Here is a 10655-nt window from a genome sequence, read left to right on the forward strand (position 1 = left end):
CAAGGAGAGTCTCTAGAGCAAGTCTGCAAGCAAGACAGACTCATAGACTGGCATAACATAACGATGGGAGTATGACATCACATAATATAACCATGGGAGTACCATCACCTTTGCCGTGGCCTGGGCTCCTTCTGGTTAGCAGTCACTCTCAGGTCCTGTTCCTACTCAAGGTGTGGGGAACACATAAAAGTGTGAATACCAGTCCGGGCACGGTGGCTCATGCTTGTAATCCCAGCACTTTGGGAGGCCAAGGCGAGTGGATCACTTGAGGTCAGGAGTTCAAGACCAGCCTGGCCAACATGGTGAAACCCCATCTCTACTAAAACTACAAAAAATTAGCCAGGCGTGGTGTCATGCACCTGTAATCCCAGCTACTTGAGAGGCTGAGGCAGGAGATTAGCTTGAATCCAGGAGGCGGAGGTTGCAGTGAGCCAAGATCTCCCCACTGCACTCCAACCTGGGCGACAGAGCAAAACTCTATCTCAAAACAAAACAAAACAAACAAACAAACAAACAAAAAACCCAAAAATGTGAATACCAGAAAACAGACATAGTGGGGAACTACCTTACGGTCTGTCTGCTACATGTGAATAGGAGGACTATGTCTGGAAACCAGAGGATCCTCAGGGTGTACCAAGTGGTACCTCCATGCCCAGTAGTAAAGGTCAATGGGAAACTAGTAGCCAAAAGAAGGCAGGAAGATTGACATCTCAGGCCTTCCAGAAATGAAACTTTAGACCGGGTGTGGTGGCTTATGCCTGTAATCCCAGCACTTTGGGAGGCCGAGATGGGTGGATCACTTGAGTTCAGGAGTTCAAGCAAGCCTGGCCAACATGGTAAAATCCCACCTCTGCTAAAAAATACAAAAATTAGCCAGACATGATGGCGCATGCCTGTAGTCCTACTCGGGAGGCTGAGGCAGGAGAATCGCTTGAACCCGAGAGGTGGAGGCTGCAGTGAGCCAAGATCTCACCACTGCACTCCAGCCTGGGCGACAGAAGGAGACTCCATCTCAAAAAAAAAAAAAAAAAAGAAATGAAGCTTTGGGTTACTTCAACAGGTAAAAAAATTCACTCATCTGCGGTTCTAGCTAAAATTAGGGGAAATAGGGAATGAGTAATGAAAGAAGGAAGGCATAGATATCAATTATGGCCTTGTGACTGATTACTAGCCTGGTCTTGTGACCGGCCACCTGGACTATAGTAGTAGTTTTGCATATTTTCTTTCTGTTTGTTATGTATATGTGGGACTTTTTTACATGCTGCCTCAGTCTGTTCAGGGGCTGCTATAACAAAATATCATAGACTAGGTAGCTGCTGCTGCTAATGCTGCTGCTGCTTCTTTTTTGTGGGGGGTGGGTGGGGTGTAGAGATGAGATCTTGTTCTATTGCCCAGGCTGGTCTCAACCTCCTGGCCTCAAGCGATCATTCTACCTTGGGCTTCCAAAATACTGGGATTACAGGCCTGAGCCACTATGCCCAGCCAGCAGGTAGCTTCTAGCTTCTAAACTGTAGGGAAAAGAAAGAGAGATCAGACTGTTACTGTGTCTATATAGAAAGGGAAGACATAAGAGACTCCATTTTGAAAAAAGACCTGTACTTTAAACAATTGCTTTGCTGAGATGTTGTTAATTTGTAGCTTTGCCCCAGACACTTTGCCCCAGCCACTTTGACCCAACCTGGAGCTCACAAAAACATGTGTTGTATGAAATCAAGGTTTAAGGGATCTAGGGCTGTGCAGGATGTGCCTTGTTAACAAAATGTTTACAAGCAGTATACTTGGTAAAAGTCATCGCCATTCTCTAGACTCAATAAACCAGGGACACAATGCACTGCGGAAAGCCACAGGGACCTCTGCCCTTGAAAGCGGGGTATTGTCCAAGGTTTCTCCCCATGTGATAGTCTGAAATATGGCCTCGTGGGATGAGAAAGACCTGACCATCCCCCAGCCTGACACCCATAAAGGGTCTGTGCTGAGGTGGATTAGTAAAAGAGGAAAGCCTCTTGCAGTTGAGATAGAGGAAGGCCACTGTCTCCTGCCTGCCCCTGGGAACTAAATGTCTTGGTATAAAACCCGATTGTACTTTTGTTCAATTCTGAGATGGGAGAAAAACTGCCCTATGGTGGGAGGCGAGACATGTTTGCAGCAATGCTGCCTTGTTATTCTTTACTCCGCTGAGTTGTTTGGGTGGAGAGAAACATAAATCTGGCCTACCTGCGCATCCAGGCATAGTACCTCCCCTTGAACTCAATTATGACATAGATTCTTTTGCTCACATGTTTTTTGCTGACCTTCTCCTTATTATCACCCTGCTCTCCTACTACATTCCTTTCTGCTGGAAATAATAAAAATAATAATCAATAAAAACTGAGGGAACTCAGAGGCCGGTGCCGGTGCAGGTCCTTGGTGTGCTGAGTGCCGGTCTCCTGGGCCCACTGTTGTTTCTCTATACTTTGTCTCTGTGTCTTATTTCTTTTCTCAGTCTCTCGTCCCACCCGACTAGAAATACCCACAGGTGTGGAGGGGCAGGCTACCCCTTCACTAAACAACAGATATTTATTTCTTACTATTCTAGAGGCTGGAAGTCCAAAATCAAGGCACTGTCAGATTCATTGTCTGGTAAGGGCCTATTTCCTAATTCATAGATGGCACCTTCTTGTTGTGTCCTCGCACAGTGGAAGGGCAAGACATCTCTCTGGGGCCTCTTTTATAGGACATTTATTCCATTAATGAGGGTTCTGCCCTCATGACATAATCACCTCCCAGAAGTCCCTACCTCCTAATACCATCACCTTATGGGGTTACGATTTCAACATAATTTGGAGGGACACAAGCATTCAAATCACAGCACCAAATTTTTTGTTTCTCTTTCTCTCCATTTTTATTTCCTATGTAAGTTGTTGCATGCAAGCTAATGTTACAATTTAGTCTTTAGGTAAAAAATAATAGAGACTATGACTGCATTTGATAAGTATTTAGTAGAGCCAGTGATGCAACGATTGTTGGGACTGTGTGTCTTCTCATTTTGGAGAGAGGATGAGAATTTCTTCATTTATAAGAAAGACAGTTGGTCTTCTTTAGGTGGAAATATGGAGTTGTTTCAATATTGCATGGAAATTCAAATGTATATAGGAGTGGATATGGAAACTGAGCGTTGATCCACTGTGCCAGTTATCAACTTGTTGCCTCTCAGCAACAAATGCACCCTCTGTTGTACAGTTCCGTGATCCTGGAGAGGAGCCCTGTACTTTTTCTTTTCCAGCTAACACAATGCTCAGCTTTGTCAGTAGAGGGAGCTAGCGGGACACTGCAGGAGGCAGGGATTTAGGAGTTCATCTCCTTGGTTTCTTGTGTGCGCCTCTCACTAGGCTCCTGTGGGTTTTTTTGGTTTGTTTGTTTTTGAGACAGGGTTTTACTCTGTCACCCAGGCTGGGGTGCAATGGTGTGATCATGGCTCACTGCAACCTCAACCTCCTGGGCTCAAGGGATCCTCCCACTTCAGCCTCCCAAGTAGCTGGGACTACAGGCATGTGCCAACATGCTCAGCTAATTGTGTGCTGGGATTACAGGTGTGTACCACCATGTCCGACCTCTTGAAATGTTTGAGGTTCCTCCATGGCCCGGCCCCTGGAGCACATCTGGTTTTCCAGCCCAGGCTCCCGCAGCATGGGCTCCTGTGGTGTGAGCAGCTTCTTCAGTGCCTGGGTCCTACAACGCGTGGCAGTCAGCAACACACCATGGCTAAGAGCTTCCCTCGGCACCTCTTTGGGTGGCTTTGCAGCAGGTTTTGAGATGCAGTACCTCCCTGTGAGCAACTTCCCCAGCACGTCTAAATGGCAGATTTCTAGCAACTTCCACCGGTGCAGCACCACAATGACTTCTTTGCCCTCCAGTGAGCCACAGCCCCATCCTCTCCAATGAGGTCTGGATTTCAGCCCTGGAGGAAGGGTGGGGAAGGAGCTCGTTTTTGCGTGTCTATCTCAGCCCTAGGGCCTAGGAGCTGCCCCTTATATCTTCTAGTCCTTATTCTTTAGCATTCTCCTTGTCTTATGAGCCAATCCTTCAGTACTCCAACTCCTGGTTACAGTGAGTCTTTGTATCAAACTTTCCCTGTCCAAATGACTGTGTGGAGACTGGACTCTGATATAGTGGGGAATGAGAAGACTAGTAGGAAGAAGGACGAAGAATCTCAAGACAGCAAGTTTTGTCTTGCAATCCAGGGATGCCCTAGGAACCAGTGACCTGGGTGTCAAAGCTCTTTTAGAAAACAATATTGGTGGCTGCAGGTGGCTCATGCCTGTAGTCCCAGCACTTTGGGAGGCCAAGGCGGGCAGATCACCTGAGGCCAGGAGTTTGAGACCAGCCTGGCCAACATGGTGAAACCCCATCTCTACTAAAAATACAAAAATTAGGCTGGGCACGGTGGCTCATGCCTGTAATCTCAGCACTTCGGGAGGCTGAGGCAGGCAGATCATGAGGTCAAGAGATCAAGACCATCGAGGCCAACATGGTGAAACCCCGTCTCTACTAAAAATACAAAAATTAGCTGGGCGTGGTGGCACACAACTGTAGTCCCAGCTACTTGGGAGGCTGAGGCAGGAGAATTGCTTGAACCTGGGAGGCAGAGGTTGCAGTGAGCCGAGATTGTGCCACTGCACTCCAGCCTGAAAGAGCGAGACTCTGTCTCAAAAAACAAACAAACAAACAAACAAATTAGTCGGGTGTGGTGGCACATGCCTGTAATCCCAGGTACTCAGGAGGCTGAGGCAGGAGAATCACTTGAACCTTGGAGACGGAGGTTGCAGTGAGCCCAAATTTTGCCACTGCACTCCAGCCTGGGTAACAGAGTGAGACTCCATCTGAAATAAATAAATAAATAAATAAATAAATAAATAAAGAAGTACGGGGTCTTTCTCAGGCCATATTTAGTTTGCTTTAACAATCTCTAAGTACTTATATTTCATTTAATTCTTACCGGAGCTCTATATGAGGCAGTGTCATTTCTGTTCATCTTATTATACTGATGAAAAGGCTGAGGTGAAGAAATTTGTAGGATATCATATAGCTGGGAAGTTATATGTTCCAGTTACAACTACTGCATAACAACTTATGCCCCAAAACTTAGTGGCATAAAACAACCATTTTAATACACTCATGGGTTTTGTGGGTCAGGATGTTTTAAAATGTACTTGAGATTTTGGGTTTATTTAGGAATGGTAAGCCCAACAGCTCAGGAGATGACTACATTGAAAATATAGTTTGTTACTCACAGTTCCCATGAGGAGCAGGCACCCCACACCACACAGGACACATGGGGAAGCACCAAGGTTGGCCAGGGGGCAGAAGGAGCAAGAGGAAAGCATTGTGGGTTTTTTGGGAAGCAATGGGTGAGGCAGAGTAAACAGGCTAGGTAGGTTTAGGATTGGCTACTCTGAATAATTCCAGTAGGCTCTGGGGTATAGGGACTGTCTCTAATTGCCCAATACCTGGGCCTGGGATGACTGAGGCAGAGGAATATCGCCTGGTAGAGTGTAAGAGCCAGATAGAGGAGGCGGTTTAGAGTATGGACTTAGGGTTGGTTGGTTTGCATGTCAAAGGCACGCTTACAAGCAAGTTGTTTGCCATCTCCAGAATTTAGCTGGCCTAGCTGGGTGCAGGGACTCATAATCCCAGCACTTTGGGAGGCTGAGGGGGAAGGATCACTTGAGACCAGGAGTTCAAGACCAGTTTGGGCAATATGGTGAGACCTCATCTTCACAAAAAAACAAAAAATAAAAAATTAGCCAGGCATGGTGGTGCACACTTGTAGTCCCAGCTACTTGGGAAAGTGAGGCAGGAAGATCTCTTGAGCCCCAGGAGTTAGAGAATGCAGTGAGCTGTGTTTGCACCACTGCACACCAGCGTGGGTGACAGAGCAAGACCCTGTCTTGAAAGAAAGAAAGAAAGAAAGAAAGAAAGAAAGAAAGAAGAAAGGAAGGAAGGAAGGAAGGAAGGAAAGAAAGAGAAAGAAAAAAGAAAGGAAGGAAGGAAGGAAACAGAAGAAGAAAAATAAAAAGAAATTAGCTGGCTCTGGAGGGGGCAGTCCCTTCCCTGGTCTGCCAGGCCCCAAGATGTCAAAAATACATCTTAAAATACAGAAAATAAAATAAATGCATTATAAAATACAGAAACAAACAAACAAACATGATCATACACATGAATTCAGCCAGAGCACAGCAGGAGGGGCTTGTTTCTGCTCCACAGTGCCATGACTTCAGCTGGGAAGCCTTGAATGCTGAGGTTGACTTGATAGCTGGAGGGACTGGAATAATCATTTCTTATCCCTTGGGTGCCTAGCCTGGGAAAACCTGAAGACTAGAACTGTTGACTGGAGTGCTTCCGTGGCTTCTAAATGTGACCAGAAACATGGTGGCCTCAGAATAGCCAGACTTCTTCCACAGTGGCTCAGGGCTTCATGTGTATTTTTATTTTGGCAAATAGGGCACGAGCTGCATTGCCTTTTTTTTTTTTTTTTTTTTGAGACAGGGTCTTGTTCTGTCATCCAGGCTGGATTGCAGTGGTGTGATCTTGGCTCACTGCAACCTCTGCCTCCCAGGCTCAAGCGATCCTCCCACCTCAGCCTCCCAAGTAGCTGGGACTACATACAGGCTCATGCAACCACACCCAGGTAAATTTTTTTTTTTTTTTTTTTTTTTTGTATTTTTGTAGAGATAGGATTTTGCCATGTTGCCCAGGCTGGTCTCGAACTCCAGTCTGGTCAGGGCGATCTGTCCACCTCGGCCTCCCAAAGTGCTGGGATTACAGACATGAGCCACCATGCTTTGACATGACCTAGAAGAGATATAGTGTTGTTACTGCCATTAGTTACAACTGAGTCATAAGCCTGCCCAGATTCAAGAGAAGTAGACACAGACCCAACATCTTGAAGGGGGGAGAGTCACAGAATTTCCGGCTATTTTTTAAAAACCCACCCACGTGGAACTAGGATTCAGATTCTGGCAGTTTGGCTCCAGGCCCTCCTTGCTTAACTACAGGGTCAATGTAAGGCACAGAAAGATGTTTAAGTTTGCCCAAGAAGTGGGGAGAAAGGTACTGTAAAACTAAAGTGTGTTCACAGCTATGAAGTCCAGCTGAATGACCTGGAGCAAGTCACAGGCAGCTGTTTCCTGTCTCACTATCTCTCGTCTCTGCGTATCTGCCTGTGGTAGTTAATTTTATGTGTCAACTTGACTGGCCCATAGGATGCCTAGATATTTGGTCAAACATGATTCTGGGTGTTTCTGTGAGGGTATTTGTGGACGAGATTAACATATACATTGGTAGACTGAAAGCCAATTGCCGTCCCCTCCAATTGTGGGTGGGGCTCATCTAATAGGTTGAAGGCCTGAATAGAATACAAGTCAGCCAGTTTACAGGCTGTCGTGTGGGGTAAGGAGGTCATGCAGATAAACACTCAGCACAGAGCATCATCCAACTCTAGCCCAGCCCTCGGGGGCCATTCTCCTGCATTAAAGCTCCTGCTGCCGGGCTCAGTGGCTCATGCCTGTAATCCCAACGCTTTGGGAGGCCGAGGCGGGTGCATCACCTGAGGTCAGGAGTTTGAGACCAGCCTGGCCAACATGGTGAAACCCCATCTCTACTAAAAATACAAAAATTAGCTGGGTGTGGTGGCAGGCGCATGTAATCCCAGCTACTCAGGAGGCTGAGGCAGGAGAATCACTTGAACCTGGGAGGCGGAGGTTGCAGTGAGCCGATAACATACAATTACACTCCAGCCTGGGTGACAGAGCGAGACTCTGTCTCAAAAAAAAAAAAGAAAGCTCCTGCTGTGGATAGGATAGGGAGTTAGGGGGCAAATCCCCCATTCCAGGGGCTCCCTAGCATAGCAGGGGAGACATGGAAATAGCAGACAGAGTCAGGCTCCCAAGTGCAGATCTTGGGGACTGCAGCAACCACACCCACTCTCATGGTCTCTTGCCTGGCCCCACTCACTCTTGGGGCCTCCTGCCAAGCCCTCTACCTCCTGACCCTCCCCACAAAATTGGGACCATTCTCTTTCCTGCCATTCAGGGGCAGTCCTCTGATGTTCTGTCTCCTCCTAGACCAAGGCTGAAGCCTCAGGTATATGCAGTGGTGAAAAGCTCCGATTTGGAATTTCTATTTCTACTAGCTGTGTGACACTGGATGAGCCACATAACCTCCCTGTGTCTTGGGCTCAGTTTCCTCACTTTAAGGTGAGGATTTTTTTGTTTTGTTTTGTTTTTGTTTGTTTGTTTTGAGATGGAGTTACGCTCTGTCTCCCAGGCTGGAGTGCAGTGGTGCAATCTTGGCTCAGTGCAACCTCTGCCTCCTGGGTACAAGTAATCCTCCTGCCTCAGCCTCCTGAGTAGCTGGGACTACAGGCATGCGCCACTGCCTGGCTAATTTTTTTTTTCCTTTTTGACGGAGTCCCGCTCTGTTGCCCAGGCTGGAGTGAGTGCAGTGTCGTGATCTCAGCTCACTGCAACCTCTGCCTCCCGGGTTCAAGCAGTTCTCCTGCCTTGGCCTCCCAAGTAGCTGGTACTACAGGCGCACGCCACAACACCTGGCTAATTTTTGTATTTTTAGTAGAGATGGGGTTTCACCATGTTGGCCAGGCTGGTCTCGAACTCCTGACCTCAGGTGATCTGCTCGCCTCAGCCTCCCAAAGTGCTGGGATTACAGGTGTGAGCCACCGCCCCTGGCCTAAAATGAGGATGGTTTTAACAGCTCCTACTTCACAGGGCTATTGTAGGAAGTAAATGAGACAAATGCAGACAGCACCTGGCATAGTGCTCAGAGTAGGTGCTCTGCAAGTGTTAGTTATTACTGTTGAGCCAGCCCCAATTCTATCCAAAGTGGGACTGTCAGCGCAGTGCTGATTACCCAGTCTGTCCTGGCTCAGGGCGTCCAATCACTCAGATGAGGCCCCATTTTCCCCCAGAGCGTGGTCTCCGGGGGTTTGCACATCCCCATCATGGGTCCCAGCAAGGGCACCTTCAGCACCTCGTGGGCAGCCTCTTGATGGCATGGCCTCAGGAACACCTACCATAGTTGCCCACAATTACTTAGCCTAAGGGTCTCAGCCTTGCCAACCAGTGTCCTGGGTGGCTTCACACAAAAATAAGTCTGGGTGGTTTGGGGTCTGATCCTGGCCGGTGTTCCCTGAGGGGTGAGGGCTGAGTTCTGCCAGAGTCAAATGCCTTCACCAGGTCTGGACCGTGAAGGTCAGATCAGGTCCAGACCGTGGCCCCTGACCCCTGCCACTGCGAACAACTGTCCAGAGTCCAGACTGCCTCATGGCTCAGACAAAGGCCCAGGTACTCCCTGGGGGCTGGATCAACAAGCTCAAGAGCCACCCAGAGTCCCAGCCAAGCACCTCCCAGAGGGGACCTCACTGACTACCCCAGTAGCCTCTGTTCCGACAGCCCGGTGGGAGCCATCCTGGGAACAGGCCAAGAGGAGGGAGCCTCTTGGCCCAAAGATGTGAGTGCATGTCCTGGGCCTGGCTCCACGGTGCTCCTGAACAGAGCCCCCCTGCCCTGCAGCTCCACGGAGCTTCCTGTTTGGGTGCCATCCTGATGGTGTCAAGAGTATTGTGGTAACACACCATATTGTGTGTCAGGAGACCTAAACCTGACACTCCCATCATCAACCAGCAGTGTGACCTGGGGCAAGTCGCATCCCCTCTCTGGGCCTCAGTTACTCCCTCCGTAAAATGAGAAGCCTGGAGCAAATGATCCTTAAGGTCTCTTCCAGCTCAGGCATCTAATGGTAGCATACTGCCAGGTACACAGTAGCTGCTCAGGGAGTGGTCAGTAATTTAATCATAAGATTCAAGGCAGGATTCTGCAGTTCCTGGAACCCAGCTGCTTTCTTGCTTTGCATTTTGCCTCTGCCATTAGCTGATTTGTGTCCGGTGTCAGCCCAGGGCCTGGCATATAATAGATGTTAAAAAAATGTGAGCTGAGTCTATATATGCAGTACTTTTACAGTAGCCTAGAGACAGAACAGGATCTGACTGTGAACCGTAAGTGCTGATCACGGGGTCACAGCATGGGCCACACATTTCTTCTTGTTACAAGTTTCTGGCCTTCCTTTCTGGCCAATTGAAAGTCATTGCACTGAGGCTTAGATAATCAACCAAGCAGCACTACCCTGTTCCCTGAATAGTGCAGGCACTGCTTTTGCTCACACTGTTCCTTCTGCCTAGAACACCTCTCAGGGGCTGGGATTTTACTCCGCCAATAAGCTAGCCTGGTGTTGTTTCTTAGAAGCTGGTAGAAGACACAGGATTCCTGAGACACAGATAAAGCAGCCTGAGCATCCTAGTTATCTCTGTTCCCCTTGTCCTCAACAACAGAGGGGTGCAGGTGGACATTACACCTGCAGTGTTTGTGACACAGCTGAGAAGCACTGAACTTGGGGAACCCACCACTGTTGCCACCACCACCACCTTTTTTTTTTTTTTTTTTTTTGAGGCAGAGCCTCGCTCTTTTGCCCAGGCTGGAGTGCAGTGGCATGATCTCGGCTCAGTGCAACCTCCGCCTCCCGGGTTCAAGCGATTCTCATACTTCAGCCTTCCGAGTAGCTGGGACTACAGGTGTGTGCCACCACGCCAGACTAATTTTTGAAGT

Source organism: Pongo abelii, chromosome 8, assembly GCF_028885655.2.
Source record: "Pongo abelii isolate AG06213 chromosome 8, NHGRI_mPonAbe1-v2.0_pri, whole genome shotgun sequence".
Lineage (NCBI taxonomy): Eukaryota > Metazoa > Chordata > Mammalia > Primates > Hominidae > Pongo > Pongo abelii.